The following is a 15,360-nucleotide window of genomic DNA, read 5'->3' as shown; positions in this document are numbered from 1 at the left end:
TGCTATTTACTGAAAATCTATTAATATTTACCCAAAGAAAAAAACCCAATTAATATTCCTTTGATGCTTACAAAGCACTCTCTCTATATATATATATCCATGGAGGGCAAAGCAGAAAACCACATAAAAACAGAGAAGTGGAGAAGAGAGAGCTCCAACCCTTTAATCAGCCCAAGTACTCCTGGTCTCTTCTCTCCTTTGCAATATAGTTTACAGCTATAGTAGCTTATATCAGAGAAGGTTCTACTCTGCCACCGCCTGAGAGGAAATCAGCCTCCACCACTGCCATTAACGCTGCCACCGCCTGAGAGGAAATCAGCCTCCACCACCGCCATTAATGCTGCCACCGCCTTCACCGACAGCGACTAGAGTTTTGGTTCTGAGTTCTGTCCCCACGGACGTAAGTGAAACGATGGTCTGTAGAGAATTGGAATTGTTTGAGGATGTTAGGTCGGTGCAGATGGAGAGGTTACCGGAAGGAAGGAAGGAAGAAGAAGAAGAAAGGGAAAGGTGTAAGGGCATTTTGGTCACAGCAGGTAATTTACTAACACCGTTAACGGACTTGGGTTAAGTGAAACCAAGTTTGAAAAGTAGGGGAGGTCTGAGTAGTTGTCAGAAGGACAGGGGAGGTTCCCTGAATTGTCAGAAAGGTCAGGGGAGGTCTAAGTAATTTGCTCTTTTTTTTAATATGAACTAACAAATAATAGATGCACAATGTAGAAGTTAGGCTGTTAAGTTGTTAAAACTTTTGGTATTTCTACGCCAGGGCTGGTTTTAGAAATGTATTGATCCGTACAAACAACCCAGTGACCAGCTTTCTTAATCCCAATTTGGAAGAAAGGAGGGAGGGGGAAAAGGTACTACAAATACAAAGTCTAAAAGCACCCCATACACTCCATTAACAGGTTAAGAAGCCTGTTCTTTGTAAATTTCAGAGAAAATTTTAAGTTATTATATCAAGTATTCAGAGTAGCATTCAACAAACAGACCTTGTAGAAGACAAGAAAACTGAGGCGTCGATGATAATTTATACAGCAAAACAAATCTTGAAACATGTCGATGCAGCATCATCCATTCTCTTCAATGTCTCCATTATTAGTACCAACATACTCAGGAGCTCCATTGGCTCCCACTTTAACCTTACTTCCACTACAGTTCTTGGTGTTCAGTTCCTCTACTTTAACCTTAACCCGGAAACACCCACTACCATGATCCGATAGAGTCCCAATCTCCGATCTCCTCTCAAAAAACTCTGAATTCTCCTTCCAAACTTCTCCATTTCAATAGACTTCTTTCTTCCAAATTGGAACCAATGCCTTTATCTCATCGATCAGATACTTACATGCATCTAAGGCATCAACTCTATGAACTGCTGATATTGCAATGAAAACACTTGTTTCTCTCCCACAGGAACTGGTCCCAGACGATGAGCGACAGCAATGGAATCAAGAGACCATGATGATCGAGCAGACGAACAGATAGATTTAATGCTGCGTATCGCCATCGGTACGTATGCTTCATACCGTAGTTCTACGACAGTTTTACCTTCAAAGGTGTCTCGTGTTGTACCAGAGAAAGTAGCAATTGCGCCAGACTTCGGCTATGGACAAAATTTATGTATTTGGCAAGGTTAATAGGGGTAAACTCCTCCAATATCTCAATTAGGGTTTTCTCTTCATCAGCCATCTTCGTTCAAGTTCCCTCTAGAAGGAGTTTAAAATGAAATATTAATATTGCTTCATTAGTTATATCACATGACTAACCAAAAACTAAAATCAAACAAAATAAATGGTTTCAAATGTAAAAACCAGTAAGGCCATCAAATTTTAAGTGATCAATCAGATCCAAATGCCAGCAGATAAACATACAACAAGAAGCGGTTCAAGTATCAGAGGTGCTCAGCAGAAATCAACTGTATTGCAAAAGATGAAAATGAAAACTCATAATTTTATTAATCACTAAAGAAACACCTTGTGGAAAGTTTAATTTGCTTAAGATGTGTTCATCTTAAACAAGGAGCTCAAGGATGAAAATACAATTTGTATCGACAACCAAAAATAGTTTTTTTTTTTTTTGGGGGGGGGGGGTGTGTGTGGGGGAGTGGATATGTTATTAAATAGAAGGGCAAAAGAGTAGAGGCCAAAACACCCTTGCTAAAAGAAAGGGAAGCCCCAGTAAAGGGCAGAAAGGCCCTGAAAGAATACATTTTTTTTATAGGTCAAGCCAGAAAAGTGCTGCAATCATACCAATGCCATAACTAATTATCATTCCATCAATATGATGATGGTGTAAAATAAGTTTTGATTTAGGTTGACAGTACGTAAATTGGGAAAATTTTAGTAATAAAATAATAATTTTTACTGACAGTAAACTATCAAAAGTTTCTGTGTTTACATGAAAAGTAACTTACACAAAGAACAAAGAATGTCATAAATAAGCACTACAAGTAAGATTAGAATGGCTAGCACAAATACCATCTAGTGGAACAGGATAAGGTATACTTATCAAAGGACAAAGTGTCGACATATTACACCAAGATTGCCTAAATCTGATTCATATTGAAGGTATTATGTTTCGGTCAAACATAATTTTGTGTGCACGAATGTTGTTTAAAATCGTTCTGAATGGAAATAAATTTTTAGACATTAAAACAAATGAATATTTTACCGCTCTTTTGGTTTTTAGCAATGTTTTATCATATTATGATTTATGGAATTTTTAGATTCAATAAAACCTCTAGCCTTCAAAAGTTGAAAATTGCACCTACCACCGAAAATCTAGTTTTTGTTCTTGAACTGAGGGGTTGATTTTTTATCTTTTTTGAATTTGATTTTTTAACTATTTTATTGGATTCAAACAGGGGTATTTGCTTATTTATGAATAATATCTTAAGTAAATGAAATAAAAAATTCATTTACTTAAATGATATTTGGCATAAATAAGTGCTTGTCCTGGTTTAGAGCCAGGTTTCCTCAAGTTTCGATGGGGATAAGTGAATTTATATAGGTGTTCAGGTCCAAACTTGCGAGATGACCAAAATATGGCCGAAACAGTGTCGAAACCATTCGAAACCTAGCGAAACCATGCAACATGTGGTTTCAACCCTTGGTTTTGTCTCAGTTTCTTGCGAAACCGAGATATCTCGGTCGAAACTGGCAGTTTCAACCGAGTTCTTGAACCATGATGTAGGGAGAGTTTCCCAAACACTATAAACTATTGGTCTCTCTCTTTCTCTCTTGTTGTTGCTTTATTATTCCCTTACAATTTCCTTGGGTGGGTGTTTGCTCAAATATTTATTTACTTCAGCATTTGCATTCTGTTCTGTTTGAGCATTTAGCTTTTAAATTTTTTAAAACCCAATCCCCCCCCCTCTTGGGTTGCCACATGATCTAACAAGTGATATTAGAGCTTGGTACTCTTCTCATGGATCTAATTAATCCGAAAAGTTCAAAGGCACCCCAAATGAGTCTTGGTCAACCAGAAGGATTCTCCGTCATTCATCCACCATCACTCAATGGAATCAACTTCAACTACTGGAAGACGTGAATGGTCTTCCTACAATCATTAGATTATGATTGTTGGACGATTGTGGAAAATGGGTTCAAGGAACCCACAACCAAAGATGCCACAAGGGTAGAGACCAAAACACCAAAATCTGCTTGAATCTCGATGAGAATAAGGCAGCAGCTCTGAACGCAAACTTTGAATTCACTTAGAAGTGCGTTAGCCCCGACAAGTTCAACCGCATATCCACTTACAAACGGCAAAGGAGGTATAAAGAGTTCTAGAGATAACCCACAAAGGAACCTCTCAGGTAAAGGACTCTAAAATCAGTTTACTAGCTTGTTCATACCTATGAGCTGTTTAAAATGAATGATGGGGAGTCAATTAATGATATGTATGCTAGATTTACCACCACTATAAATGAGTTAAAATTACTTGGGAAGACTTATCCCTCGGTGGAGCTAGCAAACAAGGTTCTGAGGTCCCTACTTAAAAGGAGGGAACCAAAGGTAACGGCTGTCCAAGAAGCCAAAGAGCTTAAAAAATTATCTCTGAAGGAGTTGGTTGAATCCCTGATCACCTATGAGATGGTGATAGGTAAATGAATGATAATTAAAAAAGGTATAGCACTAAGGGCTTCTTCGGACAGGAATATTGTAGTAGTGAAAAAGACACTGCCCTATAATGACCAGAAAGTTCAATAGATTTCATATAAGTGCCATTACCCTTTTAATACATTCTCCTATTTGACTACCCAATTGACCCTTGCAAAATTCTGGTTATTTACGGAACTGCCATTACCTTTTTAATACATTCTCCTATTTGACTACCCAATTGACCCTTGAAAATTCTGGTTTATTACCAGTTTGCCCTTTGGCTTGGATTGTATTTAAAAGTGGATTTCCACCAAATTACAGTCATGCCATCCTTTTTTCCAACACCGTTCCCTTTCAATTATTCTAATTCATATCCCAAAACATACCTTTGGCATATACCCATAACCCCTTTGGAAGTTCATGGTATTTTCTAATTTGCCATTTCTTCCTTTTCCATTACCCTTAGACCTCTTGGAAAAATTTGGAATATTATGTTTTTGCCTTATCTCTTACATCATCTTTGTTATGTCCACGTGTATTACACGTGAGGGGGATTATGTCGATAGCCTCTGACGGACATTGCGAGCGCAAAACTTGCGGGAACATTGGTGCAAAACATAGAAGATCGGTGTTTTCCACCATTGCTATTGGGTTGAGTTTGCGTAGGGGAGATTGAAGTATTGAAGAGTATTGAAGATATTTGGTTGTTGCCTATTTGAGGACTTTCAGTTGGGTTAATACAGTGTTTTTCCGTTGCCTAATTCAGCTCGTTTCCGCTACTTGCTGCTCTAGCTATTTAACTTCAAGATTTTATGTCATTACGACAATCTGAGATTCATCACTGGTTAGCTATTGAAGATCGTTAAAAGTTGCCTTTTTTGGAAGAAATTCTAGTCCCGGTTTCTTTGATCATGTCATCCGGGTTTTGAAGATCAATTATTTCAAGTTCTTGAAGGTTTATTTGGGAGCTACATTCATCTGTCAGCTGGATTCTGCTGCAACTTAGTTTCTTCTCATTTTGTTCAAGTTGGGCATTAATACCTTGTATCGCCAACTTGAGAAGTGTTTGCATTATTATGGAGTTCTTTTTTTTTTCCTTTTAGTTAAGCTGGATCTTCTTTCTTTACTTATTTGTATAATCCAGCTTGAGGGGAGTGTTGAAGTCTTTGTTCATGCGACATTGTTCACGTGAGCAGATGATTTGGTTGATATGTGTATCTTCTATTTTCCTAGTCTAGTTGGAGTCCTAGTTTCTAATTATGTCAAGTCCTAATTCTCTTGTGAGTTGTTAGTCTTAGTTTCAGTTTGAGTTATTAGTTCTAGTTCTTTTCCTATTGTAACTTGGAATCCTATCATGATTAGGAATTCCTAATCTGATTAGGAGTTCCCCTTTCTATTGTAATTTGAGATTATAAATACAAGCATTATGGGGGAGACTGATAAGTTTAACAGTTCTCTCCTCTTCCTCATCTTTTCTTCTCTCTAAAGTTACTGGTTACAGGTCCTAGGTTTTATACAGTAACAAAGGCAAATCTAGATTTCCCAAGGGTGTCCAATGCTTCGACTGTAAAATTTTTTTTTTTTTTTGGTAAATGACTGTAAAAAAATTGGACACATGGAAAATGAGTGCCAAGCAAGGAAACCTCATTTTGAGAAGGATGAGAAATCTAAAAGAAAGAACAAGGTCATGTGAGCTACATGGGATGTGCTTAAAGAGAGAGTCTAAAAATGAGGAGTCAAATGATGAAGATTGTCAGATGTGCTTTGTAGTCTTACTTGACCCTACTAATGAGCCCTTGATTGTGATGAGACAGGAGATGATCCCTTAAATGCCTTTTGAGGAATTGCACTCAGAATATGCAAAAATGTGTAAGAAATATGAGGCCTTAAAAGTAAAGACCTCATCCCTGAATTCCGAGAATGATGCCTTACAAGAGTTGGTTCAGATATTGAGCTAAAAACTAATTGACCTATAGCTAATTATGTGCAAAGTGACCATATTTGCTCCATGTGTAGTTCTATTGAGAATGGTCACACTTCTAATTTTGAAAAATCTACTAGTAAGGTAACTCATAAAGTTTCAGCATTTCATTCATCTGAAATATGCTACGGTTGTGGTAAAAAGGGGCAGATGAGATTTCAATGCTGCCTAAAAACTAATTTGAAAGGGACCCAATCTCAACTGGCTACCAAAGAACTCCCTCGAGTGCTTGCAGGTTCAGATTAAAACTCAACTATCTAAGGAAACAAAGAGAAAGAAAAGAAAGTACTTGAGAAAATCAAATGAGGAATGAGAAAGGATTAGTCTTCACAAGCCATGAAGAGAAGAGATGCAAAAAAGGTAATCAAAATAATATTGCTGAAAATCTATATCTTGAGTCTATAATGAATGCTACTAGCAGGTCTGTGTATAGGAAGGTTGGTGTTGGGACTTCAACCAATAACACCTACTGGCCACTTGCCTAAGTATAAACTATAAATCTTGGATGATAGTGTAGGATCTCCTTTTTGGTTTTGTTTGTGTTTGGATTTTCCACTTTTAGCTTACTCCTATAGTTATCTGGTCTGTCTTTGTTTTGTGTCTTCTAATGTATATTTAAATGTATGGGGGATCTAATCCCATTCTATCCTGGAACCAAGTCTCTGCTGCATCAAGCAGTGTAGATGTCCGGGTGAATTAGGGGAAAGAGCACGGACATCCGCCTCCCCCAATTTAAATTAGGTCGTTCATGTCCTTTTCATTTCCGTTCGTCTTCAAACTCTGTGGAGACATCCATGACTCACAGTACTCTTGTCTGTGAGTCTCCCATCTCTTCGTCTCTCCTTCCATCTCTTCCTTCTCCATTTTACCTCTCTATTTCTCTTTCCCCTAGAGCATCCCAGCTGTCGTCTCTACACTATACAACACTCAAATGGCCCAGGCCATCTAGGGCTGGAAGAGAGGCAGAGGAAGAAGTGGACACAGGATTGCTTCCCCTGAACCTCCTACTCCATCATCAAACTCATCTGATCCTATCCAAGAGGAAGAAGAATCACAGGATCGTGAAGAATCTTCTGAGCAATTCTCCAGCAGCTTGAACGAAGACGAAAGGAGAAAAGAAGTGAACGATGATCAAATATTTGCATGTGTGTGTGCTCAAAATTTATGGCGCAATTATGAAAATAGACTAATCACCACTGAAAGGTATGTCCATGATTCACATTTGAAAGCCTATGGTATTGGGATTTTATTTGAAAACCTAGGTTGGAGAACCATTGTAGGTTTTACTGAAAATTCAAGTCTGGACTCTCCCTTACCCTCTTATCATTCTTTAATTTGTGTCTTATTTATTATTCTTTGACCTTTTCCTTCTCTCCTTTCTGTTATTACGAGATTTTAAGATTTCTTTCCTTCCACTCTCTTCTATGGAACTGTTGAGCGATTCCTTGGGCCTGATATTTTGTACATAGACTTTCCCTTGATAGGCGATTGAGACCCCAGAATTTCAGACCCAAATAACCCCTGCTGTGAGTTCCATAGACGGAATTCAGAACTGGGTTTTGGAATTTGATTCTAGGGCATCCGTGGATGAGGTTGCATAGGGGTGGGAGCAGGTGGAGGAGAGTGGGGTATGCGGATTGCGTGGATGGTGTTGCAGAGGGAGGGGTGGGAACAGGTGGGTTTGCAGGAAGAGGAAGAAGAAGAAGAGAAGGGAAAGGGTGTAAGGGTAATAGGGTAACTTCCTATAGGTAAAAAAGTTAAAATTTGCCGTTTTTTGAAGTTTTTCAAATTTATCCGTTACCTAGGGTTAAAAAACTAATGGATTTGGTTTAAGTGAAACCAAGTTTGAAAAGTAAGGGAGGTCTGAGTAATTTGCTCTAAATGGAGATTATTTTACTAGGCAAATCCAGTAACAAAGGGGACCTTTTATGCTGACTCTTTGTCCTTTGAATTCTGGACCTTTTGCTAGGGGATTTAACTGCTTTGTATATTGGACAAATTGGAAATTTTTTATTAGAAATTATATGCACACAATGTACGATATGGGTCCTCATGCGATTAACAATGTTGGCAGTTGTGATTCAAAATCTATCTCCGCGGACACGTACTCATGAACCATGACAGGGAGGGAGTGATTATACCAATTCTGCTTCTATTGATGGTTTAACGAAGAAGTATGTCTGCCTTTCTTTCTGGTGGTGTAAGCAAGATCATCCAATCGATGCCTTAAAACCATACTCATTTTGATGCTTGATTTTCATTTGAAATGTCCATTCTCTTCTGTCAAGACTTGGAGGTCTTGATTTGTCTCCAGATTGTACATTGATGTGTATTGTTGAAATGGCTTGGGTCATTTGGTTAACCCCCTTGAAATTCTGCAAACAGAACAATCAAAATAAGGTTATTTATGCTGAGAACAGCTGCCAAGATTATGGTGGATACTTTAGTATTGGATTTGATTCATTGGGAAACGTATCAGAAAATTGAATTTAGTTCTCTAACCTCATTAGGCCTAAAATCAGTCCTGGTGCTTGCATAGGGTATTCGAAAACTCCATCTCATTCTCAAGGAAGGGAAGGGGAGAATAGTAACATTGAGAACTACAAATTCAATCCTCTCCTGCCAGCCCCTCCAGTGCGGATCAAACAACTGGAGCCACTGGATCCGCAATGGAGAGGATCTGAGTCCAGGGAACTTAGTTAGCCCTCCTCTATTCAGCAATGAGGGATGAGGGATCCTTGCAGCGAACCACGTCGGCAACTCTTGCACAGCGACAAGGACAAACTCTCCTTCAATACTGAATAGAGAGATCACGGGGAGGATTTGCGACTGTGAAACTAATTATAGCAATGATCTTCCCTCTCTTGCTGATTTAAGTTTTGAAGTGTCGCCCCTACAGGTAGAAGGATCGTTGTGAATTTGATGTGCCATGCCCACCAAAAAAGCTAGGGACATTTTGGGGGAAAGGTTCCTGATCCTTGAATCATCCTAGACAGAAACCAGGCTTGGCCACACCTCCACGACCTTAAAAAATTTATATCATTTATCCACAGTGGAATACTCAATGACTCCTACTGAAATCAAAGGAAACCAGTCCAATGAACAGATAAAATTAAATGGATGTTGTCATTATGAAATCAAAAGACACTTCAAACAAAACAATGAGCAACTCTGGTTCATCAACAACATACAGAAACATAGGAAGGCAGCAAATCTAAAACACAAAATAGAGGATCTAATTTGCAACCCTAATAAGGTCACCATTTGAGGAACTCTAGTTATGAACCTTACATTAATCCTTCTTGAATAACTGACAAATTAGTGACAAAAAAACTCCTGCAAATCATCAATAAACCTAAGGAACTTTACTAATAATCATAGTCACTTTCTTCACTTTCATCAATACGGGGATTCCTGTAACGAGGCTTTCTAGAACCCTGAATCATAAAGGTCTTGATGTGAGAAGCCATCTTTAATATCTCGTGATCTTTAGCTTTAAAACCAACGCAATTCCTTGCATCAAGTAGCACCAGTTCTTTTTACAGCCTTTCAATATCATCCTCAGTCTCTTACGGGGTATTGTATTCCACCTCAGCCTTAAATATTTGATCTTCGGAAGCAAAGTTACAATAGCTGATGCTTCTTTATTGCCAAGACAACCGCTTACAGATAAATCATTGAAATTTTTGCAGTTTAGACTGATTTGAATAAAGGATTTTCTCAAAAGAATGAGTGCCTCCCAAGATAAACCCCTCCAAATCCTTGCATTTACTTATTAGTTCTTGGATAAGTTCACAACCAGATGGAAAGAGATCAGAAGGGAACCCTAAGTATTTCAATGAAGGACACCTGGTAATGACAATTCAATTAGAAAACACAATATGATGGAGACAATAAAAAGTTAAATTTCGTGATTTGTATATCTTACTCGTTTGATATAACCTCAAAAACCTCTGAGGTGAGCACTCAGAAGGAAGAATAACGGTGACAGGAGAGTTGCGACTTCGTCTAACAACAATTATAACAAAGCCTGTGACAGAAAAATTCTGGATTCGGTACTCGTCCATGAATCTTTGGACAAAACCACCATGTTCCCACCACTCCCATGGATCCTCGCAGAGTCCATCAGGTAAACGAAGTAATTTCCAACATTGAGACTTGAGGGAGGCTTTGTACCAAGACTTGCAAACGAAGGGAATGTCCAATGTTAGAGATTTTAATCCCGCAGATCTCGAACACCTTAATCAAACAATCCGTGTTCAACTCCGCCCAGTTCCTCCTTTCCTTCTTCATCTTTTCTCCTGGACTTAAAAGAGAGATAGAATTATAGAATGAAAGAATTAACATTTGATAAATGGATTTATAAGGAAAAGCCCAGGAGTGGCAACTGGAATTATTGGAGAATGGAAAGTGCAAAGACTCAATTAATCAGCCAAAGACTGGACTGCGCCTTCTCGTGTACCAGTCTACTTGATAGATATAGAAACTAGTGATGATCAGATAATCTGGACCGTTAATTCCTTAGGGCATGACACATGAATACTTAGTAACTAGAATTTAAGGGTTCATACCAACAACTGCCTAGCTCAGTTGGTGAGCCGTGGTGCGCTTCATGCCAATGCTCACCAGGAGATCTCAAGTTTGAGTCTCTTGGCTGGTACTGCATCGTGAATTTTGGCGTATCACAGGGCACTGTGAAATGACGTCTCTACCCCCTGAGTAGAATACCCAGGCGTGATTGATTGTACTTGGATCGAAATGTGTGCAGTACAACCCAACCGTCAGATGCCTCATTGGGCACTCAGTGGAGAGGAGCCCAATTCTGCAATCAGGATTACGATGGACAGTATTGTATTGGATTCATTGGGAAACGCATCAGAAAATTGAATTTAGTTCTCTAACCTCATTAGACCTAAATTCAGTCCTAATGTTGTTATAGGGTATTCAAAAACTTCTCATGGAAAGGGAGAATAGTTAGTTACACTAATTAAGCACTATAAATTCAATCCTCTACTGCCAGCCAGCCCCTCCAATGCGGATCCAACAACTGGAGCCATTGGATCCGCGCCGGAGAGGATCCGGGTCCAGGGAACTTAGCCCTCTTATTTTCCAGCAATGAGGGATCCTTGCAGCGAACCACATTGGCAACGTTTGCACAACAAGGACACACTCTCCTTCAACGCTATCTCACAATCATGGAGGGAGAGAGAGAGTTAAAATCCCTATCCTTGTCTCCTTGCCACGTGGCATTGGAGCGAATCTTGTCTCTCTTTCTCCAACCCAGTCCTTTTCTTTGACATCCCTCGTTCTCCTCTCACAGTTTTATGCCATGTTCTACAAAAAAAAAAAAAAAAAAAAAAAAAAAAAGTTTTATGCCATGTTGACCTATTTCGTATCATGGGCAGGAACACCGGTTCAGCGAGCAAGCTGAGTGAATCTCAAACGGGATAATCTGATATAGATTTCTTTTACGAGCTGAAGGTACTGTTTCCGTTCGACTCTGCAATTTCTCTGTTCCAATAGTAACTTTTGTGATTTTAGAGGTTTATATTGTGATGAAGGGTATTAGGAATTTGACGGTTATTTAGAGGAGTGAAGATTTTTTCAAATCGTTGGTATTTTAATTTAGATTCATGTATATTTCCAGTAGATTTTATCAAAATGGGTAGTTAAGTGAGCTAATTGATTGTCAATTGTTGAGGTCTTCCCCATTGTTGTAATTTATGACTGTCTGTGATGCTCAGACGATATAATTATAGTAATTTCTGGCTCTGGCTGGCCACCATGTAAATCCAATTGTTAATCTTTCTATTCTCCCTTCCCCGTCCTTTTTTAGTACCCAATTTTTTATCCAATCAATGATACCACCTCTCTATGCGACAGTCTTGTGTTCAACTCTTAGAATTTTCTATACCCTCACCGGGTTCGAACTCAAAGCAACCAAACGACTTCTCTGTATGGTATTATATTTTCATTACCTGTTGGAGCCTGTATTCTACCTTGTCCAATACTTGAAATGTTCTGTTTACACTCATTCCCTGCATTATAGCCCTTGCTGCATGCACGTATAGATGATATGCACTTTGAGATATTATTGATGTAAGGAAATGGAGATAAGAAAGAAGAAATCAGCCTAAGTGAGAACTACCCTAGCATATATATTAATCAACCCTCAGCAAATTTTTTTGAGCATATCAAATGCTTACTAATGCTTGAAATACATGATTTTTACTAGCTAAGCAATATTTGATCACATCGATGTATACCAAAAAAATCGCTTTCTTAGTCATTGCAAAGATTTGAGCATATCAAATGCTTACTCATGCTTGAAATACATGATTTTTACTAGCTAAGCTGATCACATCGATGTATACCAAAAAAATCGCTTTCTTAGTCATTGCAAAGATTTGAGCATATCAAATGCTTACTCATGCTTGAAATACATGATGTTTACTAGCTAAGCAATATTTGATCACATCGATGTATACCAAAAAAATCGCTTTCTTAGTCATTGCAAAGATTTGAGCATATCAAATGCTTACTCATGCTTGAAATACATGATTTTTACTAGCTAAGCAATATTTGATCACATTGATGTATACAAAACAAAAAAAAACAAAAAAAAAAAGAAAAAGCTTTCTTAGTCATTGCAAAGATTTGAGCAATGACAAGCTTGGGTGCCTCTTATCCTTATGATTCTAGATTTGAGGAGTATGATCGAGGATATATTCTCTAAAATCAAAGTAAAATCTATGACTGTTGTGATTGCAAAATGTTCTATGTCTGCAATTCCATATCGTACCAGGCCTAAGCCAACCTGAGGGCCCTGCTTCGTTCCACCCTAGACCAATTCATAGGGATATTCTTCTGGCTGTTTATCCCATCCATGGGCCCTTTTTAAGTGTAGTTAATAATTTTTTTGAGGATTTTTTAGTGTTAGGTAACTGTATTTCTTGTAAGAATTTTTAGTTTGAGTTGCTTTTTATAATTTATTGGTTTTACTTATATACATTTTCTAGTGGGAAAAAGATAATTTTAGTTGGAGTAGGAGTTCCATTTTCTGATTGTTTATAAGGCAATGTGCACTTTCCCTTAAGCCATTGAATTTTCTGAAGTTTAGAATTTTCTACTGTTATCTGCATAGCTGCATGGATTAATTGCTGGGAAGAGTCGATTCCATACAGAGGATTTTCCCTATTCGACTTCTTCTACCTCTTCTGGTCTTCTTCTAGTTTTGAAATAATCTCTACAGGAGCACTCCAGAGGCTTTCTTCAACATTCTACTATCAGTTTCAAATTAGCAAGCCTATTTCTTTTGTGTGACACCACCATCTTTTATTCAATTTGATTGATCTGTTTTCTCAGTTTTGGTTTAGTTTCTATTAATATGGTATACCGCAGGCTAAGTGGTGTTTTAGTCCAATCATAGTTGTCATTTCGTCGATATGGCGACGCCATGGTGCCGCCATGGCGTCATATCGCTGGAGAAGTGGGCATATCGACCACCGATATGGATGATGTAAGAATATCGACCGATATGGCCTCCATGTCGTCGCCATGGTGCCGCCATGGACGCCATACCACGACATATGGCCATATCGGACGACATGGTTGTTTCAAATTATAAAACTTAATTTTTTAACAATAAATTTTTTAACCATTTTTTATTTTAATGCTTTTTCTTTAACATAAAAAATTTAAAAAACATCAAACAGAAAACACTAATACACAATCACATATTCACATCAGCAATTTTTTTTATTTATTTAGATGGGTTGTTTATTAGCTTTATTCACTCAATATAAATTACGTTCTTGTAATTGTTTTTTTGTTTTGTTACTTTTGTAGTCACTTTCATATGAATCATATCTTAATTCTCATGATTTTTCAACTTCATTATCAGCAAGTCTATTGCTATCAATTATTTGATAATCCATGATTTCATATACACTAATGGATATTACACTTTCATGAATTAAACCATAGTAGATTAGTAGTACACTTTCATGTTAACTTTTGATGTTATAGGGTATGTATTATAGCATACTAAATGACATTAAAAATAGAGAAAATAAAAAATAAAACATGGTCGATATGATCGTCATGACAATGCCATGGCGGGCGACATGTCGATATATCGACATAACACCCTTCCACCGACTTGGATCGCCGTGACGACGTGACAACTATGAGTCCAATATTTATTGATAATAGGATTATGTCTTGACAATTCACCCAAAAAAAGGATAATGTCTTGATGAAGCTTTCCACTGTAAATCTTCAATCCCTTTTGAGGCTTCTTCACAGCTTGGGATTGATTAGTCCTTGCAAGGCTCATACATATCAGAACTCCCAGGAATCATCATCCAACTGTTTTCATCACCAAAACAAGAGGCATGAACCTATAGTTCAACATTCTCTCCCTTTTTGGTGATGACAAACTAATGATGATGACTGAAGCTAAATAAGCTCCCCTTCAATTGGTACCATCAAACATTAGATTCCATTTAACATATTAGGTTATGCAAGCAAAAGAACAATTGAACAAAGTAGCAAAGTAGAGCATTATTTTATACAATTGACACCAACTATATGCATTTGATACCATTCATCATCATACATTTTCTCTCCCCCTTTGTCATCAACACTTGTTGGATCTAGTTCGATTTGTTTTTAATAAAACCGTAGGGGCCAGCCCGGGTCCCAGGTAATATTCGAGTTAAAAAAAAAAAAAAAAAAAAAAAAAGCTACTGGAGAATTGCTCAGAAGATTCTTCATGCTCCTGTGATTCTTCTTCCTCTTGGATAGGATCAGATGAGTTTGATGATGGGCTAGGAGGTTCAGAGGAAGCAATCCTGCCTCCACTTCTTCCTCTGCCTCTCTTCCAGCCCTAGATGGCCTGGGCCATTTGAGTGTTGTATAGTGTAGAGACGACAGCTGGGATGCTCTAGGGGAAAGAGAAATAGAGAGGTAAAATGAAGAAGGAAAGAGATGGAAGGAGAGACGAAGAGATGGGAGACTCACAAACAGAGTATTGTGAGTCATGGATGTTTCCACAGAGTCTGAAGACGAAGTGAAATGAAAAGGACATGAACGACCTAATTTAAATTGGGGCGGATGGATGTCCGTGCTCTTTCCCCTAATTCACCTGGACATCTACACTGCTTGATGCAGCACAGACTTGGTTCCAGAGATAGAATGGCATTAGATCCCCATACATTTAAATTTACATTAGAACACACAAAACAAAGACATGCCAGATAACGATAGGAGTAAGCT

At 38.1% G+C, this 15,360-nt stretch overlaps 1 protein-coding gene and 1 pseudogene across 1 annotated transcript in view; one reads left to right on the top strand and one right to left on the bottom strand.

Annotated features, from left to right (window-relative positions):
- Nucleotides 1-970: 970 nt before the first annotated feature.
- Nucleotides 971-13,179, bottom strand: LOC122654252 (annotated as a pseudogene).
- The window catches only part of LOC122654253 (protein TIC 40, chloroplastic-like), a 26,265-nt gene continuing 17,060 nt past the window's right edge, over nucleotides 6,156-15,360 (top strand). Inside the window, exon 1 of the mRNA XM_043848251.1 lies at nucleotides 6,156-6,160. The gene's annotated coding sequence lies outside the window, so the exon portion shown is untranslated. The remainder of the gene's footprint in view (nucleotides 6,161-15,360) is intronic.

Source organism: Telopea speciosissima, chromosome 3, assembly GCF_018873765.1.
Source record: "Telopea speciosissima isolate NSW1024214 ecotype Mountain lineage chromosome 3, Tspe_v1, whole genome shotgun sequence".
Classification (NCBI taxonomy): Eukaryota; Viridiplantae; Streptophyta; class Magnoliopsida; order Proteales; family Proteaceae; genus Telopea; species Telopea speciosissima.
The sequence above is the reverse complement of the archived record's forward strand: the minus strand, read 5'-3'. Positions and strand labels throughout refer to the sequence as shown.